Genomic DNA, 13,032 nt, shown 5'->3' on the forward strand with positions numbered 1-13,032 from the left:
TTTAGAGCTAACTTGTACCTTATAGCTGCATATGATTTTTGGCATAGCTTTAGTTTTTCCTGATGTTTCTAACTGGCTTCATTTTCACCCCTTGTACTGTTTATCTTCAACATTTTTTCCATTTCTTTCCAACTGTGCCTCATGTGATACTGAGTCCCCTTTCCCCAAAGACTCTGGACTTTTTATCCCATTCTGGACTGGTTTCTCTCTAGTTCTGCTGCGTGCCCAGCTGGGATCCTTGGATTCCCTTTCCTCTGGGTTGATGTTCCTGATTCCTGCGTCCCACGTCTATCTCTCTCATGGGTATCCTTTACCTTCCTCCATAATTAAACAAGCACATAATCTATTTTTTTCCTGCAACTCATTCTCAAGTAGCTTTCTGAAAAGTCTGGTGAAGAGTGAAGGCTACTGTGAATATGGGATGGGCCATGATGTTGGTAAACTTGCCCCCTGCTATCCCCTCTTCCTCCCTCTCATCTTGCTCCCTCTGGGGCTTTGCCCAGCAGACCGTTATTCTCTCCTGTGAACGCTCCCTGTTTCTCTCCCTCCACTGCGCTCCTCTTCACTCAGCTATCACTTCTCCGTCCAGTGAGTCTTCAGACATTTGTTGAAGCCTCTGGTCTCCCGTTGCCCCCATGCTTGTTTTTATTAGCAGCAGAGGGAGGAGAGGCAGGCTGTGGGTTCTTGAGCCCAGATTGTCGGGTGGAGCTGTTCCAGGGGCAAGACTTCTGACCTTGGGTGAGTCATGTAACATCTGTACTTCAGCTTCCTTATTTGTAAATGAGGATATAATGCTACACATCTCAAAGGCTAATAGAATAAAATACAAGTTGTCATTTGTAAAGTTTTAGAGCAAATACCATTGCAAAGCAAAGACCACAAACACAAGTCACTCTTATCAGTAGCTGGTATTATAACTGTAAGTATCTCTACTGTCATTTCAGGCAGGTCTCAGGAGGAGTAGTTGACAAAGGCTCTTTTGCTTTCTTCAAACAGTAGTTAAATGTCATCAACATTTGCTTTCCTTCCTCATCTCCCATGGCAAGATAATCACAAGCAGAACCAAAATAGATTTTTTATATATAAAAATCTGAACTGCTCTTTTTTTTGAGGAACACTGAGAATGGGAAAGTCTGAAAGGATGGATGCCCTTATATATCATGAGTGTGAGCATAAATTGCTGCAATTTCTTTGCATAACAGTGTGTCTCTAGGTATGAATATTTTTTAGGTGCTGATGCCTTATGGTCTAGCCTAGATAGCTATATCCTAGATTCTATATCCTACATCCTAGATAGCTATCTAGCTATATCCCACTCTTAGATATAGCTTAAGGGAACAGTCTCAAACATAGTTTTATACAAGGAGAATGTTCTTTACACTATTATTTGCATAAGTAATTAGAAACAACCTACAGTCCAGTAGTCAGGGGAGGACAGCAGAGGGACAGAGCACCATTGGGGTCCTCCCGCCACTCAGGGCAGGGATACAGGAAGTGGGGTGGGGGCGATGGGACTCCAGGCCTTTGTGGGATAAATGCTCTTGCAGAAGCAAGGAGGGCGTGGGCTGTGGGAGCTGTATCACTAGCAACTTTATCAAGGCAGAGAATTAAGCGGAGAGCAAGACATTATTTTGGAATGAAAGCACTCATTTAACTGATAAACATATATCCACAAATAAATATCTTTGTATATTAAAGGGAGTAGAGCATAATCATCACAAACCTGGGATTTAGATCAGAAAGACTGGGTATAAGCCCAGGTTCTGGAATCAGCTTGAAAACTTCGGCTGATGTTAAGTTCAGGTGAGCTTCAGGAGCCTGCAAATCTAGACAATGGATCAATATTAGTTATTACCAATTAGTAAACACAAGTGTTCCTGGCCTCACGTAATTTCCAGATCATTCCTTCCTATCTGGTCTTGTCTCTGGTTTTATTGCTCTGATAACTTTGCAGATGGGTGTCCCCTGTCTGATTACCTTCTCCCTGTGCCCCAACAGGAAAGCAGGACTCTGACTTGGGGGGAGTGTGTGTGGGTGGGGATGAGTAACTTTCCTTAACTAGTGACCTGCAGAGCCCAGGGGACAGAGAACCACAGTGCGTTAAATTCCCCGTGGCACTGGTGGCCGTCCCAGGGGAACTCACCAGAGACCTCACCACCCCCTGCTCCCTGCAGGCACTGCTGACTCGTGATCGAGCCCACAATCTGTTTTATGTTCCCCAAGGGTGAGGTCACACCTCCTTCCAGCCTGATGCAGACAAGGAGCTGACAGGAGATCTCTGAGACCCCGCTGCTGCCATCATGAGCTCAGAAAACCTTGGAGACCGCTCAGGTAGGCAGCTGCCTCTTTTCTGGCCAGTTCCTACATGTGACCCGGAATTGAGGGTGGTTCCTCCAGGCAGAGTTAACCTACAGAGGAATCAAGAACCAAGAAGAGGATGAATAAGCATCCTGGAGCCCCTCAGGGGGGCCATGTGGAGTACCCCAACGGGAGTGTGTCCACAGAGCCTCTTTCCCAGCCCTCTCCTTGGGGAGCCACTTGCTAGGTGCTCACTTCCTCCCCCACTGCCCTCTAGCAAGTGACTCAGAAGTGAGGCCAGGACAGTCCATGGGGAGGGAGACAGCAGAGGGAGTCCCCAAGGCCAGGCAGGGCAGCAAGGAGGGGTCCCCCAGCATCCCTGGAGCTCCTCCTGCCCTCTCCCTTGGCTTGAGCCTCCTCCTGCTCCAAGACCCTGGGGCATCACCACAGACACCTTCCATCCAGCTCTTGCCCTGCCACCTGCCCAGCCACTCTGCAAGGATCAGTGGACACTGAACTGAACCCCAGTCTGACTTTTGCCACTTCCCACCAAGAGGGGAGGGGTGATGGGGTTTTACACAGGATCACATCTGCCTCCACCCCTTCACTGCCCATCCTGAGTGTCTCTGATCAGCAAGATGAAGCCTCTCACATGGTAGTCTTACTCAACGGCAGGTGGCTTCAAACCTTTTTAAAAATTAGGTAGCATTGGTCTATAACATTCTATAACTTTCATGTATACAACATTATGTTTCTACTTCTGTATATGCTGCAGTGTGCTCACCACCAAAAATCACTCTCAAAAGTCCCTCTAGGTGTACTGTATGGTAGAGTGAAGAAATCACAGGAGTTTAAAATAAAGAGGATTCAAGTCATATCCAAGAAGTGTCTGATACTTGAGCTTGGATTCCACCTCTGAGCTTTCTGCTCACTGGCCTGGGGCTGTCCCTTATCCTGTCTGAGTCTCACTTTCCTCATCTGTGAAATAAGAATAATGTATCTGTGTGTGCATGTACCAGGAAACACATCTCACATTGTGACCCAGCCCCACCCACCATATATATATATATTATATATATATATATATCCTAGTTGCCTATGTCTTACCTACAATTCCATAATCCCTGGGCTTCCGTGGTGGCTCAGACGGTAAAAGAATCTGCCTGCAATGCAGAAGACCCAGGTTCGATTCCTGGGTCGGGAAGATCCTCTGAAGAAGGAAATTGCAACCCACTCCAGTATTCTTGCCAGGAGAATTTCAGGGATAGGGGAGACTTGAAGGCTACTGTCCATGGGGTCACAAAGAGTTAGACAGGACTGAGCAACTAACATTGAGCAATTCCATAACCTCTAGATCCCTGAAATCACACAGGGATTTTGGTAACTCATTTGAGCAGTGATCTTGCTCTGTACTGATCTGAGGCTATTTATTGTCATTACATTCTTTATTGCATTTAATGTGAATATTCTTTTGTTTCACTGCCAAAACATGAAAGCAGTCATTTATAGGGTGCTGCCAGTCTCTGCTACAAGTAGTAACTAACAAAACACATCCCTTGTATTCCTTCTCTTTGTGTGTGTGTGTGTGGGCTCAGTTGTTCGGTTGTGTCCAAATCTTTATGGCCTCATGGACTGTTGTCTGCCAGGCTCCTCTGTTCTTGGGATTTTCCAGGCAAGAATGCTGGAGTGGGTTGCCATCTCCTACTCCAGGGGATATTTCCAACCCAAGGATCTAACGCATGACTCTTGCATCTCCTTCCTGCATTGGCAGGCGAATTTTTACCACTGCATCTCCTGGGAAGCCCTCCTTCTCTTTCTGAAGGTTTAAAATTGTAGATTCCTGAAGACACCTAAATTCCAGGATTAGATCATTATTTCTGGAGGTTTGGAAGTCCAAAATCAAGGTAGTGGTGGTTTCTGGTGAGACCTCTCCACCTGTTGTGTAAATTCTAACTGCCTTTTCTCTCTGTCCTCACATGGCCTTTCCTCTGGGGGAGAGGGAAGGAATAGAGAGAGACTCTGGTGTCTTCTTTTCTAATAAAGACATTTAACTTATTGGATTAGGGCCCCACACTTATGACCTCATTTTACCATAATTACCTCCTTAAAGGCCCAGTCTTCAAATATAGTCACCAGGGGGTTAGATCTTCAACATATGAATTGGGGGGTGGGGGGGAAACAGTTCCATCCATAACCCCAGGTTACTCTGCCAAGAGTGCCCAGGTGATCGCTGCTCAAGAAAATGAATTTTAACTAATATGTACTAAATACCATTTTTTTTTAATGTGCTGTAGAATTTATTGCAGATACCATGTTATGATAACCAAAGCAGATCATCCTTAAGGCATCAAATTTCTTTATTAATTTAAACAAAAATATATGGTCCCTGTCGCACAAAGAGATAATTTTAAATTTACTTTGAATTTGAACCAATCAATACATATATATTTAGAAACAATGCAAAGGATGTGCTAAGTCCTTTCAGTCACGTCTCACTCTTTGTGACCCCATGAACTATAACCCATCAGCGTCCTCTGCCCATGGAATTCTCCAGGCAAGAATACTGGAGTGGGTTGCCATTCCCTTCTCCAGGGGATCTTCCTGACCCAGGGATCCAACCCGCATCTCCTACATCTTCTGCACTGTCAGGCAGGTTCTTTACCACCAGCGCCACCTAGGAAGCCCAACTGTGCTCCTAGTATCATATCATCCCAGAGATAAGGCTGCTGTCCTCACAGAGTACATGGATCACTGGTAATCAATCCTTAACCTAGTGAAGAGCATAAAATATTGGGGAAAATTGGAAAGCTAACAGATTTCTCTGGACATTGTTTATCTTGCCCCTCTGAGAGACTTGTAGCTATAGATGAGATTAGTTTGGAAAAGAGGTCTTATTTAGTTCAGAGAATCGTCAAAGAGTCCAATATAGTTGTGGGCTAATCAGAGACTAAAGAAACTTTATAAGGAGAAGTAGGCTTGGAAATCAAGCAGTCCTCTTTTAAATTAGCATGTTTTAGTCAAAAGTATGGAATTAATGATAAGCATCGGTTAGGAATTTCTGCAATGTCCTCCAATGCCAAGTGACCACTAACATCCTATTTCCCATTATGATGATTCCCTGATGAGAGGTAGAAGGCATAAAGAATATTGCCAGCTATAAAATAAACTACACTCCAATGCCTATGATTGCTAAAAAGAAATATTTTTTTAAATAGAAGAAACTCACTGAATCAAATGAATGCTAAGCAAAGCAAACACAGTGTACTCAAAACTGAGGTAAGAAACCTCTCATTACACAGGAAATCAATGCAAGGATTAATCATTTTAAGAGAAGAATCATTTTCCCATAGCCCCACAGCTATGAATGATATTTTCATGAGCCTGGGCTGCCTTCTCCAGTGAATACCCAAGGCCTATTACTGGTCTCAACCAACCAATTTCCATTCCAGCTTGGAGGGCTGCTTGCAAACTGCTGACATCCCTCCTTGGAGGATGAATGGAGAGTTACTCCTTTTGTGCTATATTCCTTTGTCATGGATCCTGTGGGTTTATTTCAATAGGACCTCTGCGGCCAACAACTATTACTCGTCCTCCACGTGACAAAAAATTTAAATCTTCACTAAGTTTGACATTAGCAAACATTTCAATAATCACGTCAACTCTTTTTTCACCAACAGATTTCTTAGTTTTATCAATATTATTAGCTTCTTTGTGATTAAACACTGCGTGGGCTCCATTTTGGAAAGCAATCTTTTGTCCTTCCTCAGTAGTAGCTGTGCCCAAAATCTTTAAGCCATAAGCTCTAACCATTTGGCATGCTGCTCTTCCAGCTCCTCCACCTGCCCAAGAACACTTTCTCCAGCTTTCACACAGACACTGGGGAGCAGACTCGATAGCAGTAAAACATGAGATGCTGATGGTAGCTTCTTGTTTAAAGTCCAGTTTTTCTGGCAACGTGTGAATAGTGTGATGGGCTGCCAGAGCAAACTTGGTGTAGCCCCCAGAGATCGTCCTGGTAGTGAATGTCACCTTTCTTGAAAGCAGATATATTCTCTCCAGCAGTTCTACTATCCCAGCCACATCTCAGCTAGGAGTATAAGGTAGAAATAATTTTATACTGTGAGTGCCAGAGCGGATATATGCGTCCACTGGGTTTATACCACATGCTTGGACTTTGTTAGAACCTGGTGGTCTTTCAGAATTGATACAGCAACATCCAACTGGAGTTTCAGCACTTCGGGTCCACCAAATTCAAAAACTCAAATAGCTCTCACCAACTTCTGTCCTGTCACCATAGTGATCTAGATACCTGTTCTAGGCTGGAAAATCAAAATCTGCAAGCCCTCCCTCAGATTCCACAGGGTTAAAAAAAAAAAAGCTACTCAATACCATTTATTATCCACCACACATTTTTCTGGGTTTTCCTGGTGACTCAGACAGTAAAGAATCTGCCTGCAACAGAGGAGACCTGTACTTGATCCCTGGGTCAGGAATATCCCCTGGACGAGGGAATGGATACCCACTCCAGTATTTTTGCCTGAAGAATTCCATGGACAGAGGAGCCTGGCAGGCTACAGTCCACGCGGTCCCAAAAAATCAAAGACCGCTGGGCGACAAACGCTTTCCCTTTTTCACTTCACAAGTTCTAACCTTATTCCCTTTCCTTTCATCTAGATACTGAGATCTTTTTTGAGTATGTCGCTGAGTATCTCTGGGACAAACTGAGCAGAGAGGAACTGCTACTCCTGCTGACTGAATTCCTGAATAAAATTGAGGCTGAGGCTGGTTTGTCCAGGTAACCTGCACAGGTGTGTCAGGAAGGTCACCCACACGCCGAAGCACCAGGCTAGTTTCCTCCTGGCAGGCACACCTCCCCAAGCAGGACCATATGGTGGGGCTGAGGACGTTCCTTCTCAACATCTCATGAGGAATGTTTCCTCCATGTCATTTGCTGGCAGTGAACAACCTTGAATGGAGAAAAGATGAAACCTGCAAGGAAGGGGCAGGTTATGTGACCTTGGACGTGTTACGGAACTACTCTCTGCTTTAGTTTCTTCATCTGTTCAGTTAAATTGTGAGGACACTGAGATTATGCATGCAACGAACTTCCCATACTGACTGACACAGAGTAGGTGTTCGGTCAATATTAACATTTTTAAAACTTGTTGGGAAAAGACAGGGGTCAAGAGTCTTCTTTCTGGTGATGAAAATCAAGCAGAATTTCCTTTGGGGCAAGTCAGAAAATCCTGATGCCATCGTTTGTATTACTCAGGCTTCTGCCTAGAGCCTTTCTATTCCCCATCTTAGGAACTGTACCAAACGATTGTATCAAACCAATCAGCAGGATCCTGCTGGCCCATAAGGCAGAAAGGCTAGAGAGGAACTGGTTGGAGCTGGTGGGATCCTGGATCTAGCGCTGCCCAACTCTGGGGCTCTGTGCTTATATGTTAGAGTCTCAGATTTGCCTCTGTCCAATGGGAATAGCAATTTAGTCTGATGGACTATGTTCATGGCCTCAGAGTGAACTATAGGGTCAGAGGTGGGGAAGCAAGGACCAGGGAGGCCTGAACCAGGATCAGACCCAGGGTCAGGGTGGAGCAGAAAGTCCAGGTTGGAAGACTAGTAGGCAGGCTTGGGCAGCAGGACCAGGACTAGAGTGAGGAGGGTGGGCCCTAAGGACACAGAACTGAAGGGGCTGTGACTCTAACAGAGGTCCCGTGAGTGGGAGGAGGGGCATTTCTTCCCTCCCTGACAGGATCCTCTCATGCTGGACTAGAGAGCCCTGGGTGACTATGTCTGCACACCCTGCCTGGGACCTGGCTCCTCACTCCATCTGGGACCCTCTTCTAATTTACATGGAGACACCCTGACAGTGGAAGGCCACATGGCTCAGTGAGCCCTCCAGGGTCACAGTGAGTGGCTGTGATTATGTGTCATTTGAGGAATTCTGAGGAGCCTCATGCATCCCCACTAAAGAGGAAAACACTTCCTCCACCAGCTGTGCAAGTACTGGTCTCTTCAGGCTCAGCCATTCAGATGGATGTTTCTTCACGTCTCTTGAATCTTTAGAGGTTCCACATGACCTTGGGGTGCAGGCTCATTGCTAAGTCACTTCAGTCGTGTCCGACTCTGTGCGACCCCATAGATGGCAGCCCACCAGGCTCCTCCATCCCTGGTATTCTCCAGGCAAGAACACTGGAGTGGGTTGCTATTTCCTTCTCCAATGCATGAAAGTGAAAAGTGAAAGTGAAGTTGCTTAGTCATGTCTGACTCTAGCGACCCCATGGACTGCAGCCTACCAGGCTCCTCCGTCCATGGGATCTTCTAGGCAAGAGTACTGGAGTGGGGTGCCATTGCCTTCTCTGGCAGGCTCATTAGGCTGTCACAAATTAACATATGACCCCTGAGAGGTCAGAGGTGCTGGGTGCTGGGTCAGGAGTCAGTGAGGTGGGCTGCAGAGACCAGGGGAACCAGCAACACATCTCCTGATTTCCAGGCAGTTGGGGCAGTGGATGGACTTAGGGACCTTCTGCTGGTAAGGTCAAGGGCACAAGCCTTAGAAGACAGCAGATGGTAGACTACATGACTGATATGGTGCCTTCTAGTTCTGACTTTGGGGTTGTTGTTGTTTTTTCTACAAATTCTAAGTCACAGAGACAGCCAATCTGCAAAGGGTGAGGGCACAGTGCCCAGGACTATGCTTTCATTTGAACCAATGGTAAATTTAGGGGATCCCAAGAAACACCCTCAGGTTTGAGAATTCCCTATAAAGCAGACAGGACTCACTGAGAGCCATCCTGATCCCAGTGTATTACGGGAAGCCTGTGGGTTTCCATCAGTCACAGGTTAGAGTCTGGGTGGATTTCACACCCGAAGCTTCAGTTGTCCCCAGGATGCATCACTGTTCTGTAACTCAGTGAGTGGCAGGTCACACGGAACACTGCCTGCCAGGGACACACACCCATTTAAAAACAAATTATCCTGACTTGTGGTCTCCAGAGCCTCCCAGAGGTCAGACTAATTCCTAGAGTCCGGCTCCTTCAGAGGTCAGAACTGATACCACATGACCCAGAGGCCCCATCATACATCTCATCAGACTGTCCAGTGGCAAGAGGCCCAGGCAGACGAGGACATTCATATCAGCCAGAATATTCTAGGGCTTAGGGACTACTTCCCTGTAGCCAAGGCCAAAGAAATGTTGACTCCTCACTATACACCGAGGCCCTTGAATACAAGTTTTCTGCTCCAATCCCACTCGTCTTTATTTGTGGAGTTCCCAGCTTACCAACTCTTTGGAAGTGATGATGTTGACCTGTCTCTGAGGCGTCTTTACCATCTATTTTTTCTTTTTGGATGAGCCACATGGTTTGTGGGATCCTAGTTTCACAATCAGGGATTGAGTCACATCCTGGGCAGTGAGGGTGCAGAGTCCTAAACTCTGGACCACCAGGGAATTCCGTCAAATACCTCTCTTAACTTACCAGTATCCTAAGGTGACATTTGTTTATCTGTTCCAGGATTAAACGGGGCTTCTCTGGTGGCTCAGATGGTAAAGAGTCTGCCCGCAATGCGGGAGACCTGGGTTCAATCCCTGGGTCGATAAGATCCCCTGGAGAAGGAAATGGCAACTGTCTCCAGCACTCTTGCCTGGGAAATCCCATGGACAGAGGAGCCAGGCAGACCACAGTCCATGGGGTCGCAAAGAGTCGGACATGACTGACGACTTCACTTTCTTTTCTTTCTTTCTTTTCAGGATTGAATAAGTATATGAAGGATCTAAAAGGTACAAAACCTGTGTTGAAAGAGAAAATTTTACATTTTTAAAATTCTTTTCTAATAAATTTATAATGCTAAATCCATATTTATGCAGAATAGACATTATGGAACCTATTTTGCAGACAAGCAAACTGCCTTTCTAATCCCTTGACCTTCATTGTTATAGGAAAGACGTGGTTGCACTACACAAATATCTAAACGAATTGAAAGGAGACTTGACAGGGAAGGACCAGGAAACGCTCACAGAATGGCAGCTGGACAGGAGGCGGTTTCTGAAGAAGTTTCCTCGGGTGAAGCAGCAGCTGGAGGAGCGCATGGGAAAGCTCCACAAGCTCGCAGACAAGGTTGACAAGAACCACAAGGAGCATACCGTCTCCAACATGGCGGCCCACACCGCTGGCGCTGTATCTGGCGCCTGGACCCTCCTTGGCCTGGCTCTGCCACCCGTGATGGGGGGGCAGTCTGGCATTCTCGGCCGCTGGGTTAGGGCTGGGAGCAGCAGCTGCTGTGACAACTGCGTCCACCAGCTACAAGGAAAACGCAAGCAGGTCAGCAGCCGAAACTGAAGCCAGTAGCCTGATGTCAACTGGCGTCAAGAAATGGAAGGTGCTCCTAGAGGTACTCAGGAGCAACCCCTGAATTGTTGATACAACAGAGAAATTGGCAAAAGCTGTGCGACACATTCAAAAAAATATGCGTGCCATGGAAACAGGCAAAGACAACCCTGAATTTGCAGCCAATGTAGGCGACTACTTGGGCCCTGGGAAAATCGTAGTCCCAGGCACCTGGCTGGTAAAGAAGGCCTGTTCCGTTACCATGGCTCCGGCAGCTGTCACAGGAGCCCAGATCATGGGTGCAGCCACCACAGGTGTCTTCCTCCTGGTGGATGTGGGCTTCCTAGTGAAGGAGTCAATGCACTTGCATAATGGTGCAAAGGCAGAGTCTGCTGAAACCTGAGGCAGTTGGCCAGGGAGCTGGAGAGGAATTTGCAGGAGCTCAACAAGATGTATGAACTTCTGCAGTAGGGCCTGACTCAGCCACCCCGAGGACAGTGCAGGAACCAGGATAAACATGGGTCAAGGTGCAGAGGTATCTTGTTAGAGAAAAAAAGGAGAGGGAGAGAAAATTTTTGGAGCTGAGTATCAGGAATTTAGGGTTTCTGCAGCTGAGCACAGCAGGGGAGGGCTGGATGTTGGTGATGGCTCAGGGAGAGTGAAGGAAGGAGCCTGGAGCCTGGATTGAGGGAAGAGGGGGAACTAGAGAAGGGTTGGGGGTTGGGGAGAGAGACCACTTTCTTCCTTCATACTATGAAATGTTATTTTGTATTGAGGAATAGCCGATCAACAATGTTGTGATACTTTCAGGTGAACAGTGAAGGGACTCGGCCATACACATACATGTATCCATTCTCCCCCCAAACCCCTCCCATCAGAAACCACTTATTTTGAACTAAAGAAGTCACTGGGGGCAGAATAAAGGGAGAGGCAGGGACCCCACTCCAGTACTCTTGCCTGGAAAATCCCGTGGATGGAGGAGCCTGGTAGGCTGCAGTCCATGGGGTCGCTGGGAGTCGGACAGGACTGAGTGACCTCACTTTCACTTTTCACTTTTCACTTTCATGCATTGGAGAAGGAAATGGCAACCCAGTCTAGAGTTCTTGCCTGGAGAAACCCAGGGACGGTGGAGCCTGGTGGGCTGCCATCTATGGGGTCGCACAGAGTCAGACATGACTGAAGTGACTTAGCAGCAGCAGCAGCAGGAGAACTAGCAATGAAAGACCAGGAACATGAACCGGTAGAAGATGAGAGAAAGTCAAAGAGTCAGGATTGTTGGAATCCAGGAGAAGTAGCAGGGGCTCCTCTATCACCCTCACCAAGGTCTGATGCCCCAGCAAGAAGAGTCTCCCCCTGGTGGTGGTCTCTAGCCCTACTTCTCCAGCTTCAACTCACCTTTGATCTCAGCAGCTTATCGTAATTAGCCAGTGACTTCTTTTGCTTGCTTCTTTAATTGAAGTACAGTTGATTTACAATATTGTATTTGTTTCAGATATACAGCAAAATGTTTCAGTTATCATGTATCTCTGTATATATCTGTTCTTTTTAATTTTTTCATTACAGATTATTACAAGATACTGAATATTTTCCCCTGTGCTATACATTAAGTTCTTGAGGGTTTTTTAAAATCTATTTTATGTATGGTAATGTGCATCTTTTAATCCTATACTCCTAATTTACCCCCTCCCCCTTTGGAAACAATAAATTTGTTTTCTGTGACTCTGAGTCTGTTTTGATTTGTTAATAAGTTCGTTTGTATTCTTCTTCTCTTTTTTTTGGCCATGCCAAGCAGCTTTTGGGATCTCAGTTCCCTGATCAGGGAATGAAAGGGCTTCCCTGGTGACTCAGCTGGTAAAGAAGCCACCTGCAATGCGGGAAACCTGGGTTTGATTCCTGGGTTGGGAAGATCCCCTGGACAAGGGAAAGGCTACCCATTCCAGTATTCTGGCTTGGAGAATTCCACCGACTATATAGTCCATGGGATAAAAAGAGTCGGACACAACTAAGCGACTTTCACTTTCAATTTCATAGCAGTAAAAACACCAAATTCTAAACACTAGACCACCAAGGTACTCCCTGTGCTGTTTTTCAGGTTCTCCATATAAGTGATATTATATATCTGTCTTCTCTGCCTGACTTACTTCACTTAGTATGATCACCTCTAGATCCGTACATGTTACTACAAATGGCATTATTTCATTCTTTTTATGGCTGAGCGATATTCCATTGCATGTACATGCCACATTGTCTTTATCCCTATGTCTGTTGGCAGAGATTGAGTTATTACCATGTCTTTCTATTGTATATAGTGCTGCTAGGAACACTGATGGACAAGGCAATGGCAACCCACTCCAGTGTTCTTGCCTGGAGAATCCCAGAGATGGGGGAGCCTCGTGGGCTGCCA

General features: G+C 46.2%; 2 pseudogenes; one reads left to right on the forward strand and one right to left on the reverse strand.

Moving 5' to 3' along the window:
- Window positions 1–10,927, forward strand: part of LOC147372437 (apolipoprotein L3-like) — a 32,916-nt pseudogene extending 21,989 nt beyond the window's left edge.
- LOC147372439 (zeta-crystallin pseudogene) lies at window positions 5,618–6,593 on the reverse strand (annotated as a pseudogene).
- Window positions 10,928–13,032: the final 2,105 nt, after the last annotated feature.

The sequence above is a fragment of the Bos grunniens genome, chromosome 5, assembly GCF_055505025.1.
Source record: "Bos grunniens cultivar Pamir isolate PY7600 chromosome 5, Bosgru_T2T1.0, whole genome shotgun sequence".
Taxonomy (NCBI): domain Eukaryota; kingdom Metazoa; phylum Chordata; class Mammalia; order Artiodactyla; family Bovidae; genus Bos; species Bos grunniens.